Source organism: Herpailurus yagouaroundi, unplaced genomic scaffold, assembly GCF_014898765.1.
Source record: "Herpailurus yagouaroundi ecotype Mexico unplaced genomic scaffold, PumYag 222, whole genome shotgun sequence".
NCBI lineage: Eukaryota > Metazoa > Chordata > Mammalia > Carnivora > Felidae > Herpailurus > Herpailurus yagouaroundi.
In genome coordinates this window covers 17,004,521-17,020,311 of record NW_024412453.1, presented here as the reverse complement: position 1 = coordinate 17,020,311, position 15,791 = coordinate 17,004,521, and the positions used below count along the sequence as shown (strand labels likewise).

The 15,791-nt window shown below is 37.4% G+C and overlaps 1 protein-coding gene and 1 pseudogene across 2 annotated transcripts in view; both read left to right on the top strand.

Moving 5' to 3' along the window:
- Positions 1 to 1,946: 1,946 nt before the first annotated feature.
- The window catches only part of OR2C1 (olfactory receptor family 2 subfamily C member 1), a 31,266-nt gene continuing 17,421 nt past the window's right edge, over positions 1,947 to 15,791 (top strand). For both annotated transcript variants that reach the window (XR_005785714.1, XM_040459210.1), the window contains exons 1-2: positions 1,947 to 2,035; positions 7,217 to 7,334. The gene's annotated coding sequence lies outside the window, so the exon portion shown is untranslated. The remainder of the gene's footprint in view (positions 2,036 to 7,216; positions 7,335 to 15,791) is intronic.
- On the top strand, positions 13,255 to 15,698 carry LOC121019617 (60S ribosomal protein L17-like; annotated as a pseudogene).

Here is a 15,791-nt window from a genome sequence, read left to right as displayed (position 1 = left end):
TCCTCCATTCCACATGGCTTCTTGGTTAGTGCGATTGGCATCATTATTACACAATCTTGGAAGCTGAAGCTTCAGATCCCATGGCTACCTACTGCAGAACTAGGACCTGTGCATTCTCCTTTAAGAAGATGACTTAGAGAATATTCCTTTGCATGGGCCTGGCAGAAAAATTCACTTCTTCAGGGTCAAATGAGCAGTTGTGATTGGCATCTAACATAGTTACTGAAGGATCCAAACGTTTTACCAAGAACAATCTCAATAGCTTCCAACATCTGCCATGGCGAAGAGTGCTTTACAAACGGGATCAGAGAAGGGCACTTCAGGTTTACAGAGGACAGTGATACCAGGCTATAGTGAAGGGCCAACCTTGTATAACATCTTTCAACTTCAAAGCTCATCTTACAGGATCTCATCTACCCTACTTGCCAGGAGGGGTGAAGAACAGTGATCATTGGTCCAATTTGAGAGCAGATATATAAAGCAAATGGCAGAAAGTGATTGTCTTAAGATATGTTGGAGAAGATGCATGAAGACAATGGAAGATTTCTGGTTCCTAGTTCAGGTATGACAAGGTCCTTTGAATATGAGATGTCCAGGAAGAAATCAAATTCTTGTCCATGCAGTTAGGGAACAGAATTTATGAGTCAGGGCTCCTGACTAAGTACTTCTTATGCATTCTTCCCCTTCAGCTCTCTGAGATATTCTGCTGGTGCTCCATTCCAACACCATCTTGACCACTCACGTCAGCCTCACCATCTTAGAAGGAAGAGAAAGAGAGAGTGGGGCAGTTACATCTCAGGAAGTGCTATTTTCTTGACTAAATGTTGCTATCTCGCCTATCTCCCCAAGGGCCAGAAATCCCTTCTTAGGGATGGTGTATTGTTTCCAGAAAGAAACCCAGTTTTTTTCTGTAGAGTTAACCAGGATGCTGTGCCCTCCAAAATCATTCTTGTTCCTGTACACAGTCTAGTACCTGAAAACAACCTCTCTTCTAACCATTCTCAGGCTCAAATGGGTCTGAGATTTTCAGGAGAGTGACAGGAAAGCTCTGCCATTTTGCATTCCCATCAGCAATGAATGAGACTTCCTGTTCCTCCACATCTTTGCCGACAGTTGTGTTCAGTGTTTTGGGGTTTTCACCATTTTGATGGTTGCATGGTGTTATTTTTTTATTTTTTAATAAAGTTTATTTATTTTTGAGGGAGATAGTGCTCAAGTTGGATAGGAGGAGAGGGAGAGAGAGAGTTGGGGTGGGGTAGAGAATCCTAAGCAGGCTCTGCACTGTCAGTGAAAATCCTGATGCAGGGCTCGAACTCACGAACTGTGATATCATGACCTGAGCCTAAGTGAGACTCTTAACAACTGAGTCACACAGGCACCCCAGTGTTTTTGTTTTCATTTGCAATTCCCTAATGACTTGTAATGTGGAACATCTTTGTATCTGTGTACCTTGTCTGGTGAGGTGTCTGTTCAGATATTTGGCCCATTATTTTAATTAGGTTGTTCATTTTCTTATCTTTGAATTTTAACGGTTCTTCACCTAATTTGTGTAACATCCCATTATCAATTCTTCCTATCCATGAACATGGAATGTCTCTCCATTTATTATTATTATTTTTTTATCTCTTTAATCTTGTAGTTTTATTCATGTATACCTTGTACATGCTTTTGGTATTTAGATGTTCAGCCATCTTATTATTTTACTAATGTAAATGGTATTTTGTTTTTAATTTCAAATTCCACTTGTTCCTTGTTGGTGTATAGGAAAGTGGTTAAATTTTATGTATTAACCTAATAACCTTCAACTTTTCTACAAGTGCTTTATAAGTTCCAGGAGTTTTGTTGTTGTTGATGATGATCTTGTCCTCTGTAAACAAAGAACATTTTATTTCTTCTTTTTCAATCTGTATATCTCTTATTTTCTTATCGTTATTAAATTATATAGGGCTTCCAGTATGATGTTGAAGAGGAGTGGTGCAAGGGAAATTCTTACCTTGTTCCTGATCTTAATGGGAAAGCTTCTAGATTCTCACAAGTAAGTATAATATTAGCTGCAGGGTGTTTCGGCAGTTTTTAGAATCAGATTGAGGAAATTCCCCTCTGTTCCTAGTTTGCTGAGTTTTTATCATGTATGGGTGCTGGATTTTGTCAAATGCTTTTTCTACATCTACTGATATGATCATATGATTTTCATTCTTTAGCCTGTTGATGTGAGGAATGGCATTAATATATTTTTGAATATTGAGCCAGCCTTGCATACCTGGAATAAGTCCCACTGTATAATTCTTATTATACATTGTTAGATTTGATTTGGAAATATTTTGTTGAGTATTTTTGAATCCATATTATTGAGGGATGCTGACCTATAGGTATTTTTTTCTTGCAGGTTTTTTTTTTTCCTAGTTTCTGGTATTATGGTAATGCTTACCTCCTAGAACGCCTCACCAGTATTCCCAGCCACCTCAGATACTGTTTGTCCTTTCATTACGGTCATCTTTCATCTCTACAGCCTATCCAGGTCCCTGATATCTGACCATAGCTTTATACCTGTAATTCTGTGTTAGAAGATATCTTTCATTGCCCTCTATTCTTTTGTATTGGAAGCGTTACCTGTGGAGAGTTTAGCAGAGATTTGTTGACTGTCTCTTAGCACCCATTTTCCCTTTCCTCTTTCCCAACAACACTGATTCCATTCGGAGGTCTGTGAGGTTCTTTACCCTCATTCCTAGAAATGAAGAATGTGACCTCACCTAAGTTAGTAAAGGAGGATTCTACCTCTGTGATCGGAAGATGGCTCAGTGTTAGGTATATGACCTCAAGTTGGTCCCATGGGGACTTCTGTTTGAAACGGTAGAACAAACCCAGCTTTTATTGGATGATACATGTTACCCACTGGTTGTTGACAGTCTTCCTGAAACTAGGAGAGATATGAACCTTAGAATGAAACCAACCACCATAGAAGGCAGAGCAGAGTGATAAATATTCAGTCTTGGTGACACATTGAGCTGTAGGATCAAGCATCACCTGATACCTAGAACTGCCCTTGACTTTTTAGCTACCTGAATCTATATGTTTCCTTTTATGTTTAAGCCAGTGTAAGTTGGAGTTTCTGTTCATTATAACTGAAAAGAATCCTAATACATAGAGAAACAGCTAATATGTAGATGTAGGAGATGAAGCGTCCTTTAACATACACCTATTGAAATTTTCCATTATGGAAATCATTAAACGTACATAAAAGTAGAGTAATATGGTGAAGACTTGTGTAGGCTGTAACACTTTACCTATCCTGTTTCACTTATCCTTTCCAGTTTTTTGTTTTTATCTTGTTTGTTTTGTTGGGGTTGTTTGTTTGGGAGTATTTTATTTTTCAATTATTATTTTTTAATTTTTTAAATTATTTTTTAAAGTAATCTCTGTGCCTAGTGTGGGGCTCAAACTGATGACCCTGAGGTCAAGAGTCATATGCTCTACTGACTGAGCCAGCCAGGTGCCCCTTGGGAGTATTTTAAAGGAAATCTCAGACGTTATAACATTTCACCCGTAAAGAGTTTAGTTTATAAAACATGAACAGTTCTTGACAATCTCTGTTCTGAACCATCTTTGAGAAAAAATTCCCACATGACAGAGACCCTCTCTCCCACTGGAGGGAAGTTTAACTGAGAACGTGGGAGCTGCTTTTCACTCTCTCTGAGGGCAGAACTTGACCAACAACTTTTCAAGATGGCTATGTAAGATGATCCTCCTGGGTTCCTCTCTGTGGTGTCCAATTATGAGAACAACAGGCAATCCAAATGCATCATAATGAGGGTGGTCCAGGAGGGACGCTAGATGCCTGTAATAATTAACAGAACAATATATTAATAAGATGAAACTACGCAATTAACTGTTGCACTTTTAACAAGCCCCAAGTGATTCACTCATTAAGAGTTCAGTGGCAACAGTTAATTGATAGTTTCCTGGAAGCAACTAAAAAACACAATAATACTAATTATCCTCTAATGTATTTGTATGTATTTGTATAGAGCATTCCCCCGGGAGCTCAAAATGCCCTCATTTACCTACTTGCATTGGCTTTAAATTTTTGTTCTTGAAATAATGTGTAAAGTGTAAATGGATACTAAAAATCATTTGAATTTTGTGATAATTCACCCCCTCAGCATTCCTGCTTGATGATGATGATGATGATGATGATGATGATGATGTGTGTGTGTGTGTGTGTGTGTGTATTTTAATGTTTATTCATTTTTGAGAGACAGAGAGATGGAGTGTGATCAGGGGAGGGACAGAGAGAGTGAGACACAGAATCTGAAGCAGGCTGCAGGCTGGCAGTGCAGAGCCGGACATGGGGCTCAAACCCATGAACCGTGAGATCATGACCTGAGCCGAAGTCGGACGCTTAACCGACTGAGCCACCCAGGCACCCTAGATAATGTATATTTTTTAATTAGCATTTGACCATCACATTTCAGTAACTGCTAGGATGCAAAGTGACCTGGAAATTTAATACTTCTATTCCATTTTCTTCTCCATTTGTTATCATACTTATTCTAAATAAGGAGTTTTCTCTCCTTTTCTGTCATTCGTGTCCATTCCATCCCTTGATCCTCTTTCTGGATCTCTTCTAAATTAGCTACTGTATATTCCAACACCCAGGGCCCTGATAGTCAAAAAGTGTACTATTCTCTTTTTGCACACTTCTCTTTTTTTAAGTTTATTTATTTTGAGAGAGGTAGAGAGAGAGAGGGAACGACCAAGCAGGGGAAGGGCAGAGATGGGGGTGGACAGAGGACGCAAAGTGGGCGCACAGCCATGACACCAATATAGGACTCGAACTCACGACCCATAAGATCATGACCTGAGCCAAAGTCAGACGCTTAACCAATTGAGCCACCCAGGCACCCCTGAACTATACACTTCTGTGAAAGTCATAGTTTATCGTTTATAAAACCTACTTAACCAACCAAGTGTTATTGCTACTAGAATTCCTGGTACATTAGCCTACTGTTTATCACATGTAACTCCCAAACTGACACTTAAATTGACCTGCTTCGAAAACTTGCTCTTTCCTTATTTCTGCGTGGGGTTGTTTGCCCCCTAAAGCTTCTAGAAAGATATGCACTGTGAATGTTCATTCATTCATTCAACATTGGGCAAATATTTACTGAGCACTTTCTATATGTCATTGTTTTACATGTTGGGATTTTATATTCGCAAACTTTTTTGGTTTTGTCTTTTCCTTCTAAAGAATGATGGATTGGGGATAAAGAGGGCATTTTCTACATTTCTTTACATTGTTTAGGTACATAATTTGTATACGTTTATGTCATTTTCATTTGGTTGGCTGATTGGTTTTCCAAGGCCAGTTTCCCAGTCTGCCTTATCTTCAAGTCCAACTTCAGCTCCTGTAAGACAGAATAGAAAAAGCATACCTCTACTAACTTAATATTAAATTTTAAAAATAGATGTGAGCAGTGCCTGGGTGGTTCAGTCAGTTGAGTGTCTAACTCTTGATTTTGACTCAGGCCATGATCTCAGCGTTGTGAAATCAATCCCCGTGTTGTGCTCCATGCTAACTGTGGAACCTGCCTAAGATTCTTTCTCTTCTTCTCTCTCTGCCCCTCCCCTGCTGGGTCTCTCTCTCTCTCAAAAAAAAAAAAAAAAAAAAAAATTAATGTGAATTGACTTAGGCATTCTACTAATTTGGGAGTGGACATTAACACCTACATTTGAAGGGCACATCCAATATTTTTACTTATTAATTAATCTTAGGGATTTAGAAATGATTAGAACATTAAAGGCAGAGGAAAGAATTGTAGATATACTCTTAATAATACATCGAGACACAAAAGAAACTCCTTTAAAAATTGTAAGCACTTTAGCATATAAGCAATTGTACTCTACTTGCCATAAGATGAGAAGTTTGTTGTTTTTTTTTTTTTTTGCCTACGTCTGAAGTTTTCACAGCCATTAGCCCCAAAATTATCAGAAACTTAAGCAACATTATTTACCACTATCTGAAAGAAACTTTATAATGGAAAGACAACCCAGCTTTTCTAAAGGCAAAGAATCTGAATAGACATTTCTCAGAATAAGATATATAGATGGCCTATCAGCACACAAAAAGGCACTGAACATCATTAGACATCCGGGAAATGCAAATCAAATGCACAATGAGCTACAACTCCTATCTACGAGCATGGCTATAATAAAGAAGTCAGATAATAACAAGTGTTATTGAGGATATGGAGAAATTGGAACTCTCATTTACTGCTGGTGAGAAGGTAAAATGTTTCAGCCACTATAGAAAACACTGTGGCCACCCTTCAGAAAGCTAATCATAGAATTACCATTTGACACAATCATTACACTCCTAAGTATCTACACAAGATAAATAGAAACCTGTGTCCACACAAAAACTTGTATACAAATATACATAGCAGCATTATTCACAGTAGCCCCAAACTAGAAGCAACCCAAAATGTCCATCATTGGGTAAATGGATAAAGTGGTGTGTGTGTGTGTGTGTGTGTGTGTGTATGTGTGTGTGTGTGTGTAATGGGAACATTATTTATCAATAAAAAGAAATGAAGTTCTGATGCATCATACAACATAGATGGACCTTGCAACCGCACTAAGTGAAGGGATCCAGGTACAAAAGATCCCATGTCTTATGAAATACCCAGTATAGGCAAAACCTTGGAGACAGAAGATAGACGAGTTGTTTGTAGGGGCTGGGAACCGGAAGAGAATGGAGGGTGATGGCTAACGGATACAGCATTTCTTTTTGAGGTGAAGCAGATGTTCTGGAATTAAATAGTGGTGACGAATTGTGAATATGCTAATAAAACCACTGAGTTATACCCTTTACAGTGGTGAGTTTTATAGTAAGTGACTTATAGCTCAATTTAAAACTTGACTAAGAAGGGGAGTAAAGTGGAGAGTGACAAGTAGGCTTCTAGGTAACTAACAGATGCAACAGGGCAGAGTGTAGACAAAAAGAAAGAAAGATGAAGTAAAGGCTTTGAAAAGAAACTAATTTAGGAAGTCTTCTGTGGAGGCAGGGACTAGGGAGAACCAGTCTGAAGGGAGAACCAATAATAGAGAAAAGAAGCAAAATGTTAAGGATTAGAAAGGCAGAAACAACACTATTGGTATTGGGGTTCAAGTTCTAAGTAAGATGGAGTGATCATGTCTCTTGTTTTCTCTCACGTAGAAACAACTATAAAACTTGGATAAAATGCTTGAAGACGCTATTTTAGGACTACAAAGAGCCAACAGCAGGAGGTGATTTGGCTAAAAGCACCGGAATTCAAAGTATCACTGAATTGATTGTGAGTTTACAATTTATTTTCTCTCATATCCCTTGATCTCAACACAACTAGAAATCTGAAAGTGAACACTGTAGTAAAGATAGAGACAAACATAAAACATTTATTTATGATAAAAACTATCAGCAAATTAGGAATGGAATGGAACTTCTTCCACGTGTAAAAAAAGCATCTATTTTAAAAAACAATGCCTAATATCATACTGAATTGCCAGAAATTAAATGCTTTCTCTCTGAGATCAGGACTAAGACAAGAATCCCCACTCCTGCTATTCCTATTCAGCATCCTACCAGAAATCTTAGCCAGTCCAATAATGAAAGAAAAGAAAATATAAAGGGTAATATGGGGGGCTCAGTCAGTTAAGTGTCTGACTCTTGATTTTGGCTCAGGTCATGATATCACAGTTCGTCAGTTTGAGCCCCACATCAGGCTCTGTGCTAACAGCACAGAGCTTGCTTAGGATTCTCTCTCTCCCTCTCTCTGCCTCTTCTCTCTCTCTCCCTGCCCCCTCTCAAAAATAAATAAACATTAACAAAATCTGTTTGGAAAAAGGAAAGGAAATATAAAACATCCAGATTGGAAAGGAAAAATCAGTACACTGTCTATTCAGAAAAGATGTGATTATTAATGTAGAAAATCCTAAGACCTTACAAAAATTTCTAGAATAATTAAATTTAGTGAGATCACAGGATGCAAAGTTAACAAAAAAATCCTATTTCTATGCACTGGAAACAATATCATTTACAATAGCTTCAAAAAATGAAATATTTATTTATAACACTTAAAAACCATATATGTATGCTGAGAACTTCAAACCATTGGTGAAATAAATCAAAGAAGTCCTAAATAAATAGAGAGACATACTATGTTCATAAATTGGGAAGACTCAACATAGTAAAGATGTCAGTTCTCCCCTGACTGATCAATGGATTTAACGTAAGTTGGAAAGGTAAAGAAACTAGAGTAGCCTAAAGAGTTGTGAAAAATAATAAAGATTTGAAGGAATCACATCACTTGATTATAAGACTTTTTCTAAAGCCCCATTAATCAAAACAGTGTGGTATTGTAAAGGGATAGACACATAGATCAATGGAATAGAATAAACAGTCTAGAAATAGACCCATATAAACATGACAAGTTTTTTTATAGGCAACTTTTTAGTAGGTGACATTCACATTAAACAAAAGTAACTATTTTAAACTGAACATTCGAGTCGCATTTAAAACATTCACAGGGCGCCTGGGTGGCTCAGTTGGTTAAGTGTCTGACTTCAGCTCACCTCATGATCTCACGGTCTGTGAGTTCAAGCCCTGCGTCGGGCTCTGTGCTGTCAGTTCAGAGCCTGGAGCCTGCTGCAGATTCTGTCTCCTCCTCTCTCTGCCCCTCCCCCACTTATGCTCTGTCTCTCTCTATCAAAAAATGAATAAACGTTAAAAAATTTTTTTAGGGGCGCCTGGGTGGCGCAGTCGGTTAAGCGTCCGACTTCAGCCAGGTCACGATCTCGCGGTCCGTGAGTTCGAGGCCCGCGTCGGGCTCTGGGCTGATGGCTCAGAGCCTGGAGCCTGTTTCCGATTCTGTGTCTCCCTCTCTCTCTGCCCCTTCCCCGTTCATGCTCTGTCTCTCTCTGTCCCAAAAATAAATAAACGTTGAAAAAAAAATTTTTTTTAAACATTCACAATGTTGTGCACCTACCACCTCCATCTAGTTCCTAAGCATTTCAATCATCCCCAAAGAAAACCTTGTATCCATTAGGTAGTTACTCCCCATTCTTCCCTTCTCATAGTCCCTGGAAACCATAAGCTTGCTTTTTGCCTTAGTGGATTTATCTATCCTGACTATTTAATGTAAATGGAGTCATACAATATGTGACCTTTGGGGTCTGGCTTTTTTCCATTATAGCATAATGTTTCTGTAGTTCATCCATATTGTAGCGCATATCAGCACTTCCTCGCTTTTTTGGCTGAATAATATTTCATAGTATTTATATACCACAATTTATCTTTTCAGCTGCTGATGAACATTTGAGTTTTTCTACTTCTTGTTTAATGTGAATAGTGCTCCTATAAACATGCATGTGTGAACATTTGTTTGAATGTTTTAGTTGAGGGGGGTGCTTATACACCTAGGAGTGGAACTATCAGATCATTTGGTAATTCAATGTTTTATTATTGGGAACAAACTTTTCTATAGTGGCTGAACTATTCTACATTCTCACCAGCCATATACAGCCATATACAAGTCCAATTTCTCTACATCCTTACCAACATTTACTATTTACCTATTTTATATTATTATTATTATTAATTATTATTATTACTATTGTCATCTGAGTGAATATGAAGTGATATTTCACTGTAGTTTGATTTGCATTTTCCCAATGACTAATGATATTGAGCATCTTTTCATGTGCTTGTTAGCCATTTCTCTTCTTCGGAGACATGTCTATTCAAGTCCTTTGGCCACTTAAAACTTGGGTTTTTAGGGCACCAGCGTGGTTCAGTTGTTTAAGCATCTGGCTCTTATTTTTGGCTCAGGTCATGATTTCACGATTTGTGGGTTTGAATCCCACATGAGGCTCTACACTAACATTGCAGAGCTTGCTTGGAATTCTCACTGTCTCCCTCTCTCTCTCTTAAATAAACTTTTAAAAAAAGAAAAAAAACAACCTTGGGTTGTCTTTTTGTTTTTGAGTTGTGGAAGTTCCTTATATATTCTGGATATTAAACCCATACCCTCTATATGATTTACAAGTATCTTCTTTCCTTATGTAGGTTTTCTTCTCACTTTCATGATGAAGTCCTTTGATACACAAATTTTAAGAATTTTTATAAGTTCCAATTTATCTATTTTTCCTTTTGTTGCTTTTGCTTCTGGTATCATGTCTAAAAACCCATTGACAAATCTAAGGTCACAAAGATTTACCCGTATATTTTCTTCTAAAAGTTTTCTACTGTTAGCTCTTATATTTAGGTCATGGATCCATTTTCATTAATTTTTGTGTATGATGTGAAGTAGGGGTTTTTGTTTTTGTTTGGCATGTGGCTGTCCAGTTGTCCCAGCACCATTTGTTGAAGAAACCATTCTTTCCCCCATTGAATGGTCTTGTGGTCTTTATTGAAAATCAGTTGACCGTAGATAAAGGGGTGTATTTCTGGAGTCTCGATTCTATTCTGGCAGTCTACATGTCTGTGCTTATGTCAGTACCACATCATTTTGAATTATAGTATGTTTTGAAATTGGGAAGTGTGAATCCTCCAACTTTTTTTTTAGGCTGTTTTGGCTAATCAGGATCCCTTGCAATTCCATATGAATTTGAGGATTGGCTTCTCCATCTCTGCAAAAAGACCATTGAAATTTTGACAGGGATTGCAGTGAATCTGTAGATAGCTTTGGGGTGTACTGCTATATGAACAGTGTAAAGTTTTCTAATCCATGAACACAGGGTGTCTTCTGTTTTATTTATATATTCTTTAACTTATTTTATTAATTAAATTCTATTTAATGTATATATATATATATATATATATATATATATATATATATACCTTACAGTTTTTAGCATAGAAGTCTTTCATCCCTTTTGTTAAATTTATACCTGGGTATTTTATTCTTTTGGATGTTATTGTAAATTGAATTGTTTTCTCATTTCTTTTTTATATTATTCTTTGCTGGTATATACAAACACAACTAATTTTTCTATGTTGATCTTGTATCCTGAAACTTTGCTGGATTGTTTATTATTTATAGTGATTTCTATGTGGATTCTTTGGGATTTTCTATATATAGGATCCTATCATCTATGAATAGAGAAACATTTATGTCTTCCTTTCCAATATGAATGCTTTTTATTTCTTTTTCGTGCCTCTTGATTTACCTTAGAACTTTCAGTAAAATGCTAAATATCAGTGACGAAACTGGGCATCTTTACTTTGATTCTTATTTTTAGCAGAAAGCTTTTAGTCTTTTACCATTGAGCATGATGTTGGCTGTGGGATATTATTATTATTATTATTATTATTATTATTATCATTATTACCCCTTTATCATGTTGAGGAAGTTCCCTTCCATTCCTAGTCTGTTAAGTGTTTTTATCATGAAAGGGTATTGGGTTTTATCTAATGGTTTTACTGCATCATTCATTTCTTCCCTTTACTTTATAACGTAGTGAATTACATTATATGTAATTCAACATTATGTTGAATCACCCTTGCATTCAGGGAATAAGTTCTACTTAGTTATGCTATATAATCTTGTTAATATGCTGTCGGGCTCAGTTTGTTAGTATTTTTTTTTTAATGTTTAATGTTTTTATTTATTTTTGAGACAGAGAGAGAGCATGAGCAGGGGAGGGGCAGAAAGAAGGGGAGACACAGAATCCGAAGCAGGCTCCAGGCTCTGAGATGTCAGCACAGAGCCTGACTCAGGGCTCGAACTCACGGACTGTGAGATCATGACCTGAGCTGAAGTCGGACGCTCAACCAGCTGAGCCACCCAGGCACCCCAGTTTGTTAGTATTTTGTTGAGGATTTTTTGCATCTATATGCATAAGGAACGTTAGTGGGTAGTTTTCTTTTCCTGGAATCTCTATGTCTGTGGCCAAATTATATTTGACAAAGGTGCAAAAACAATTTAGTAGATAAAGGACAGTCTTTTCAATGAATGATTTTGGAAGAATTGGACATCCTTATGGAAAAAAAGAACCTCCGTGTAAACCTTATAGCTTATATAAAAGTTAACCCCAAATTGGTTACAGTCCTAACTGTAAAATCTAAAACTCTACAACTTCTAGAAGAAAATAGGAGGAAATCTTGTGACCTTGGAATTAAGCAAAGAATTCTTAGACATGATGTTAGAACACAGTCCATAAAATAAAAAAACAAATATATTGGATTCTGTTAAAATTTTTAAATTTCACATGAAAGTCACTGTTAAAATAATGAAAAGACTGCTTTGGAAAAGAAACTGGTAGTTCCTCAAAAGGTTAAACATCTGTCTGACCCAATAATTCCAAAACTAGGTATGTATCCAAAAGAAGTGAAAACATGTCCACACAAGAACCTATTCCCAAATGTTCATAGCAGTATTATTCACCACAGCCAGAAGTGGAAATAACGTAAATGTCAATCAGAAATAAAAGGAATGGAGTACTGGGGTGCCTGGGTGGCCCAGTCAGTTGAACGTCCGACTCTTGATTTTGGCTCAGGTCAGGCTGCCAGGGTCGTGGGATTGAGCCCTGCGTCAAGCTGTGCTCTGAGCATGGAGCCTGCTCTTTCCCACTGCCCCTCCCCCTACTTTTGCATGAACATGCTCTCTCTTTCTAAAAAAAAAGAACAAAACAGGAACGAAGTACTGATTTATGTCATAACATGGGTAAACCTTGAAAACATTATGCCAATTGAAAGAAACCAGTCACAAAGGACCACATATTATGCGAATCCTTTTACATGAAACGTTCAAAATAAGTAGATTTGTACAGAAAGTAGACTGGTTGTTGCCTAGAGCTTGGGTGTGGGTGGGAAGGTTGGGTCAAAATGGCAATGGGTATGAAGTTTCTTTCCGTGATTATGAAAATGTGCTAAAATTGATTATGAAGATGGTTTGTACAGCTCTGTGAATATACCAAAATCTATCATTCTCACACTTTAAATAGGTAAATTGTATCATGTGTGAATTATATTGATAAAGGTGTTATAAAAAACAAGAATAAGGGACGTCTGGGTGGCTCAGTCGTTTGAGCATCCGACTCTTGATTTCAGCTCTGGTCGTGATCCCAGGGTCATGGGATCGAGTCCTATATTGGGCTCTGTGCTGAACATGGAGCCTGTTTGGGATTTTTCTCTCTCTCTTTCCGCCCCTCTCCTCCACTCACAAACTCTCTCTAATAATAATAATAGTAATAACAATAAAAACAATTTTTAAATAATAAAAATAAGAATAAAAGACAAGCTATTGACAGGAGAAAATATTTGCAGACCACCTATCTGCCAAAGGGCTTGTATCTAGAATATATCAGGAAATCTCAAAACTGAACAATAAGCAAACAGTCCAATTTTAAAGTGGGCAAAAGACGTAAACAACAGGATATGCAGATAGAAAATTAGCAGATGAAAGAGGTTCAACATTGTTAGCCATCAGGGAAATGAATTTAAAACCACAGTGTGATATCACTGCACACATATCAGAATGCCCAGAATAAGAAGCAGTGACAACATCAAATGCCGGCAAGAATATGGTGGAACTGGATCACATATGTTGGTGAGGGTAATATAAAATGATACAGCCACTCTGGAAAACATCTTGATAGTTGCCTATGAAACTAAACATGCAACTACCATAAGAACCAGCAATTAAAGTCTTGGGCATTCATCCTGAAAAATAAAACCTTAATGGCTTGAGGTGATCTCTGAAAATGTCTCGCTATTCACTTGACCCAGAAAACCCTACAAGATCATGCAAACCAGGAGATTCAGATCTTTGTTCACGTTAAGAACACGTGTGAAACTACTTAGGCTACCAAAGGTATACATACCCGAAAAGCCACCAAGTGTCTGAAAGATGCCACTTTGCAGAAACGATGTGTGCCATTCCATCACTACAGTGGTGGAATTGGTAGGTGTAGCCAGGCCAAACTCTGGGGCTGGACACAGGGTCAGTGGCCCAAAAGGAGTGCTGAATTTTTACTGCACATGCATACAAATTCATAGAGTGATGCTGAACTTAAGTGTTTAGATGTAGATTCTCTGGTCATTGAGCACATCCTAGTGAACAAAGCCCCCAAGATACAGTATAGAACTTACAGGGCTGATGGTCAGATTAACCCATACATAAGCTCTCCCTGGCATATTGAGATGATCCTTACTGAAAAAGAGCATATTTTTGGAAACCAGGAAAGGAGGTTACGGAGAAGTAAAAGATACCCTAGAAGAAACCGAAGAAACAGAAACTTATGGCCCAGGAGTAAATTCTGCATAAAATGAATGTAAATAAAAGTAAACACAACACAAAACCCTTATATTTACACAAAAAACATACGCAAAAACTAATAACATCTATATTCATATAGCCAAAAACTGGAAACAGTCCACATGTCTTTCAACAGGTGAATAGTTAAATCATGGTTTAACTATTTAAATACTATGGACTACTATTCAGCAGTGAAAAGGAATGAGCTACCAATGCATGCAAACCTGCAAAGAGTTGGATGAATCCCCAATAAATTATGCTGAGTGGTGAAAGCCAATCCCAAAAGGTCCTATACTATATGGCTCCATTTATATTAAGTTTTTGAAGTGGCAAAATTTTACAAATGCTGAACAGATTGGTGGTTACGAGGGGTTAAGGTGGGAGCAGGAGGTAGGTGGGTATGGTTATAAAAAGGCAACCTCTGGAATCCTTATGTTAATGGAACTGTTCTTTATCTTGACTGTAGTGGAGGATATACTAACCTACACATGTGATATAACTGTAGAGAACTAAATATACATACACACATGCGTACACACCACACACATAATTGCAAGTAAAATGGGGGAACTGTGAATAAGATTGGTGGGTTGTACCGCAATTTCTGAGTTGTGAGAATGTACTATGTATATAGTTCTGCATCCTGTTATGACTGAAAGAAACTAGGTAAGAATACATGAGTCTGTCTATATGATTTCTTATAACTGTGTGTGAATCTGCAATTATCTTACCAGAAATTTAATTTAAAAATGGGCAAAAGTCATGAACAGACACCTCACCAAAGAGGATATAAGAACGGCAAATAATACAAGAAATGATGTTCGACATCATTAGCTATTAGGGAAATGCAAATTAAAACTAGGATAAGCTATCACTACACACCTATGAGAATGGCTAAAATAAAAATAAAATACCAAGCAGTAGCAAATGTGTGGAGCAACTGGAGAGGTCATACATCACTGCTAGGAATGCAAAATGATACAACCATTCTGGAAAATCATTTGGCAATTTACTATAAAGTTAAACATACACTTACAGTGTGACCCAGAAATCCCATTCCTGTGTACCTACCCTAGGGGAATAAAAACATGCTCCCACAAAAACCGGAACACAAATACTTATAGAACTTCCCTTCATAATCACCATAAACTGAAAACAACCACAACAGATGAATGGACAAACTGTGGTACATTTGTACAGTAGAATGTTACTCAGGAATAAAAAGGAACAAACTTTTGGTACACATGACAACTTGGATGAATCTCAAGAGCATTGTACTAGTTCAAACGGTTACATACAGTAAAATTCCACTTAGGTGATATTATTAAAAAAGACAATTTATATGATATTTTCATCTCTGTAGGGTTGGAGAGCAGATCAGTGGCTGCCAGGGTCAATGGGTTGTGGGGGGTGACTACAAAGGGATAGCAGGAGGGAGTTTTGGGGGGTGACTGAATGATTCTGTGTCCTGAGTATGGTGATTGTTACCCAAATCTA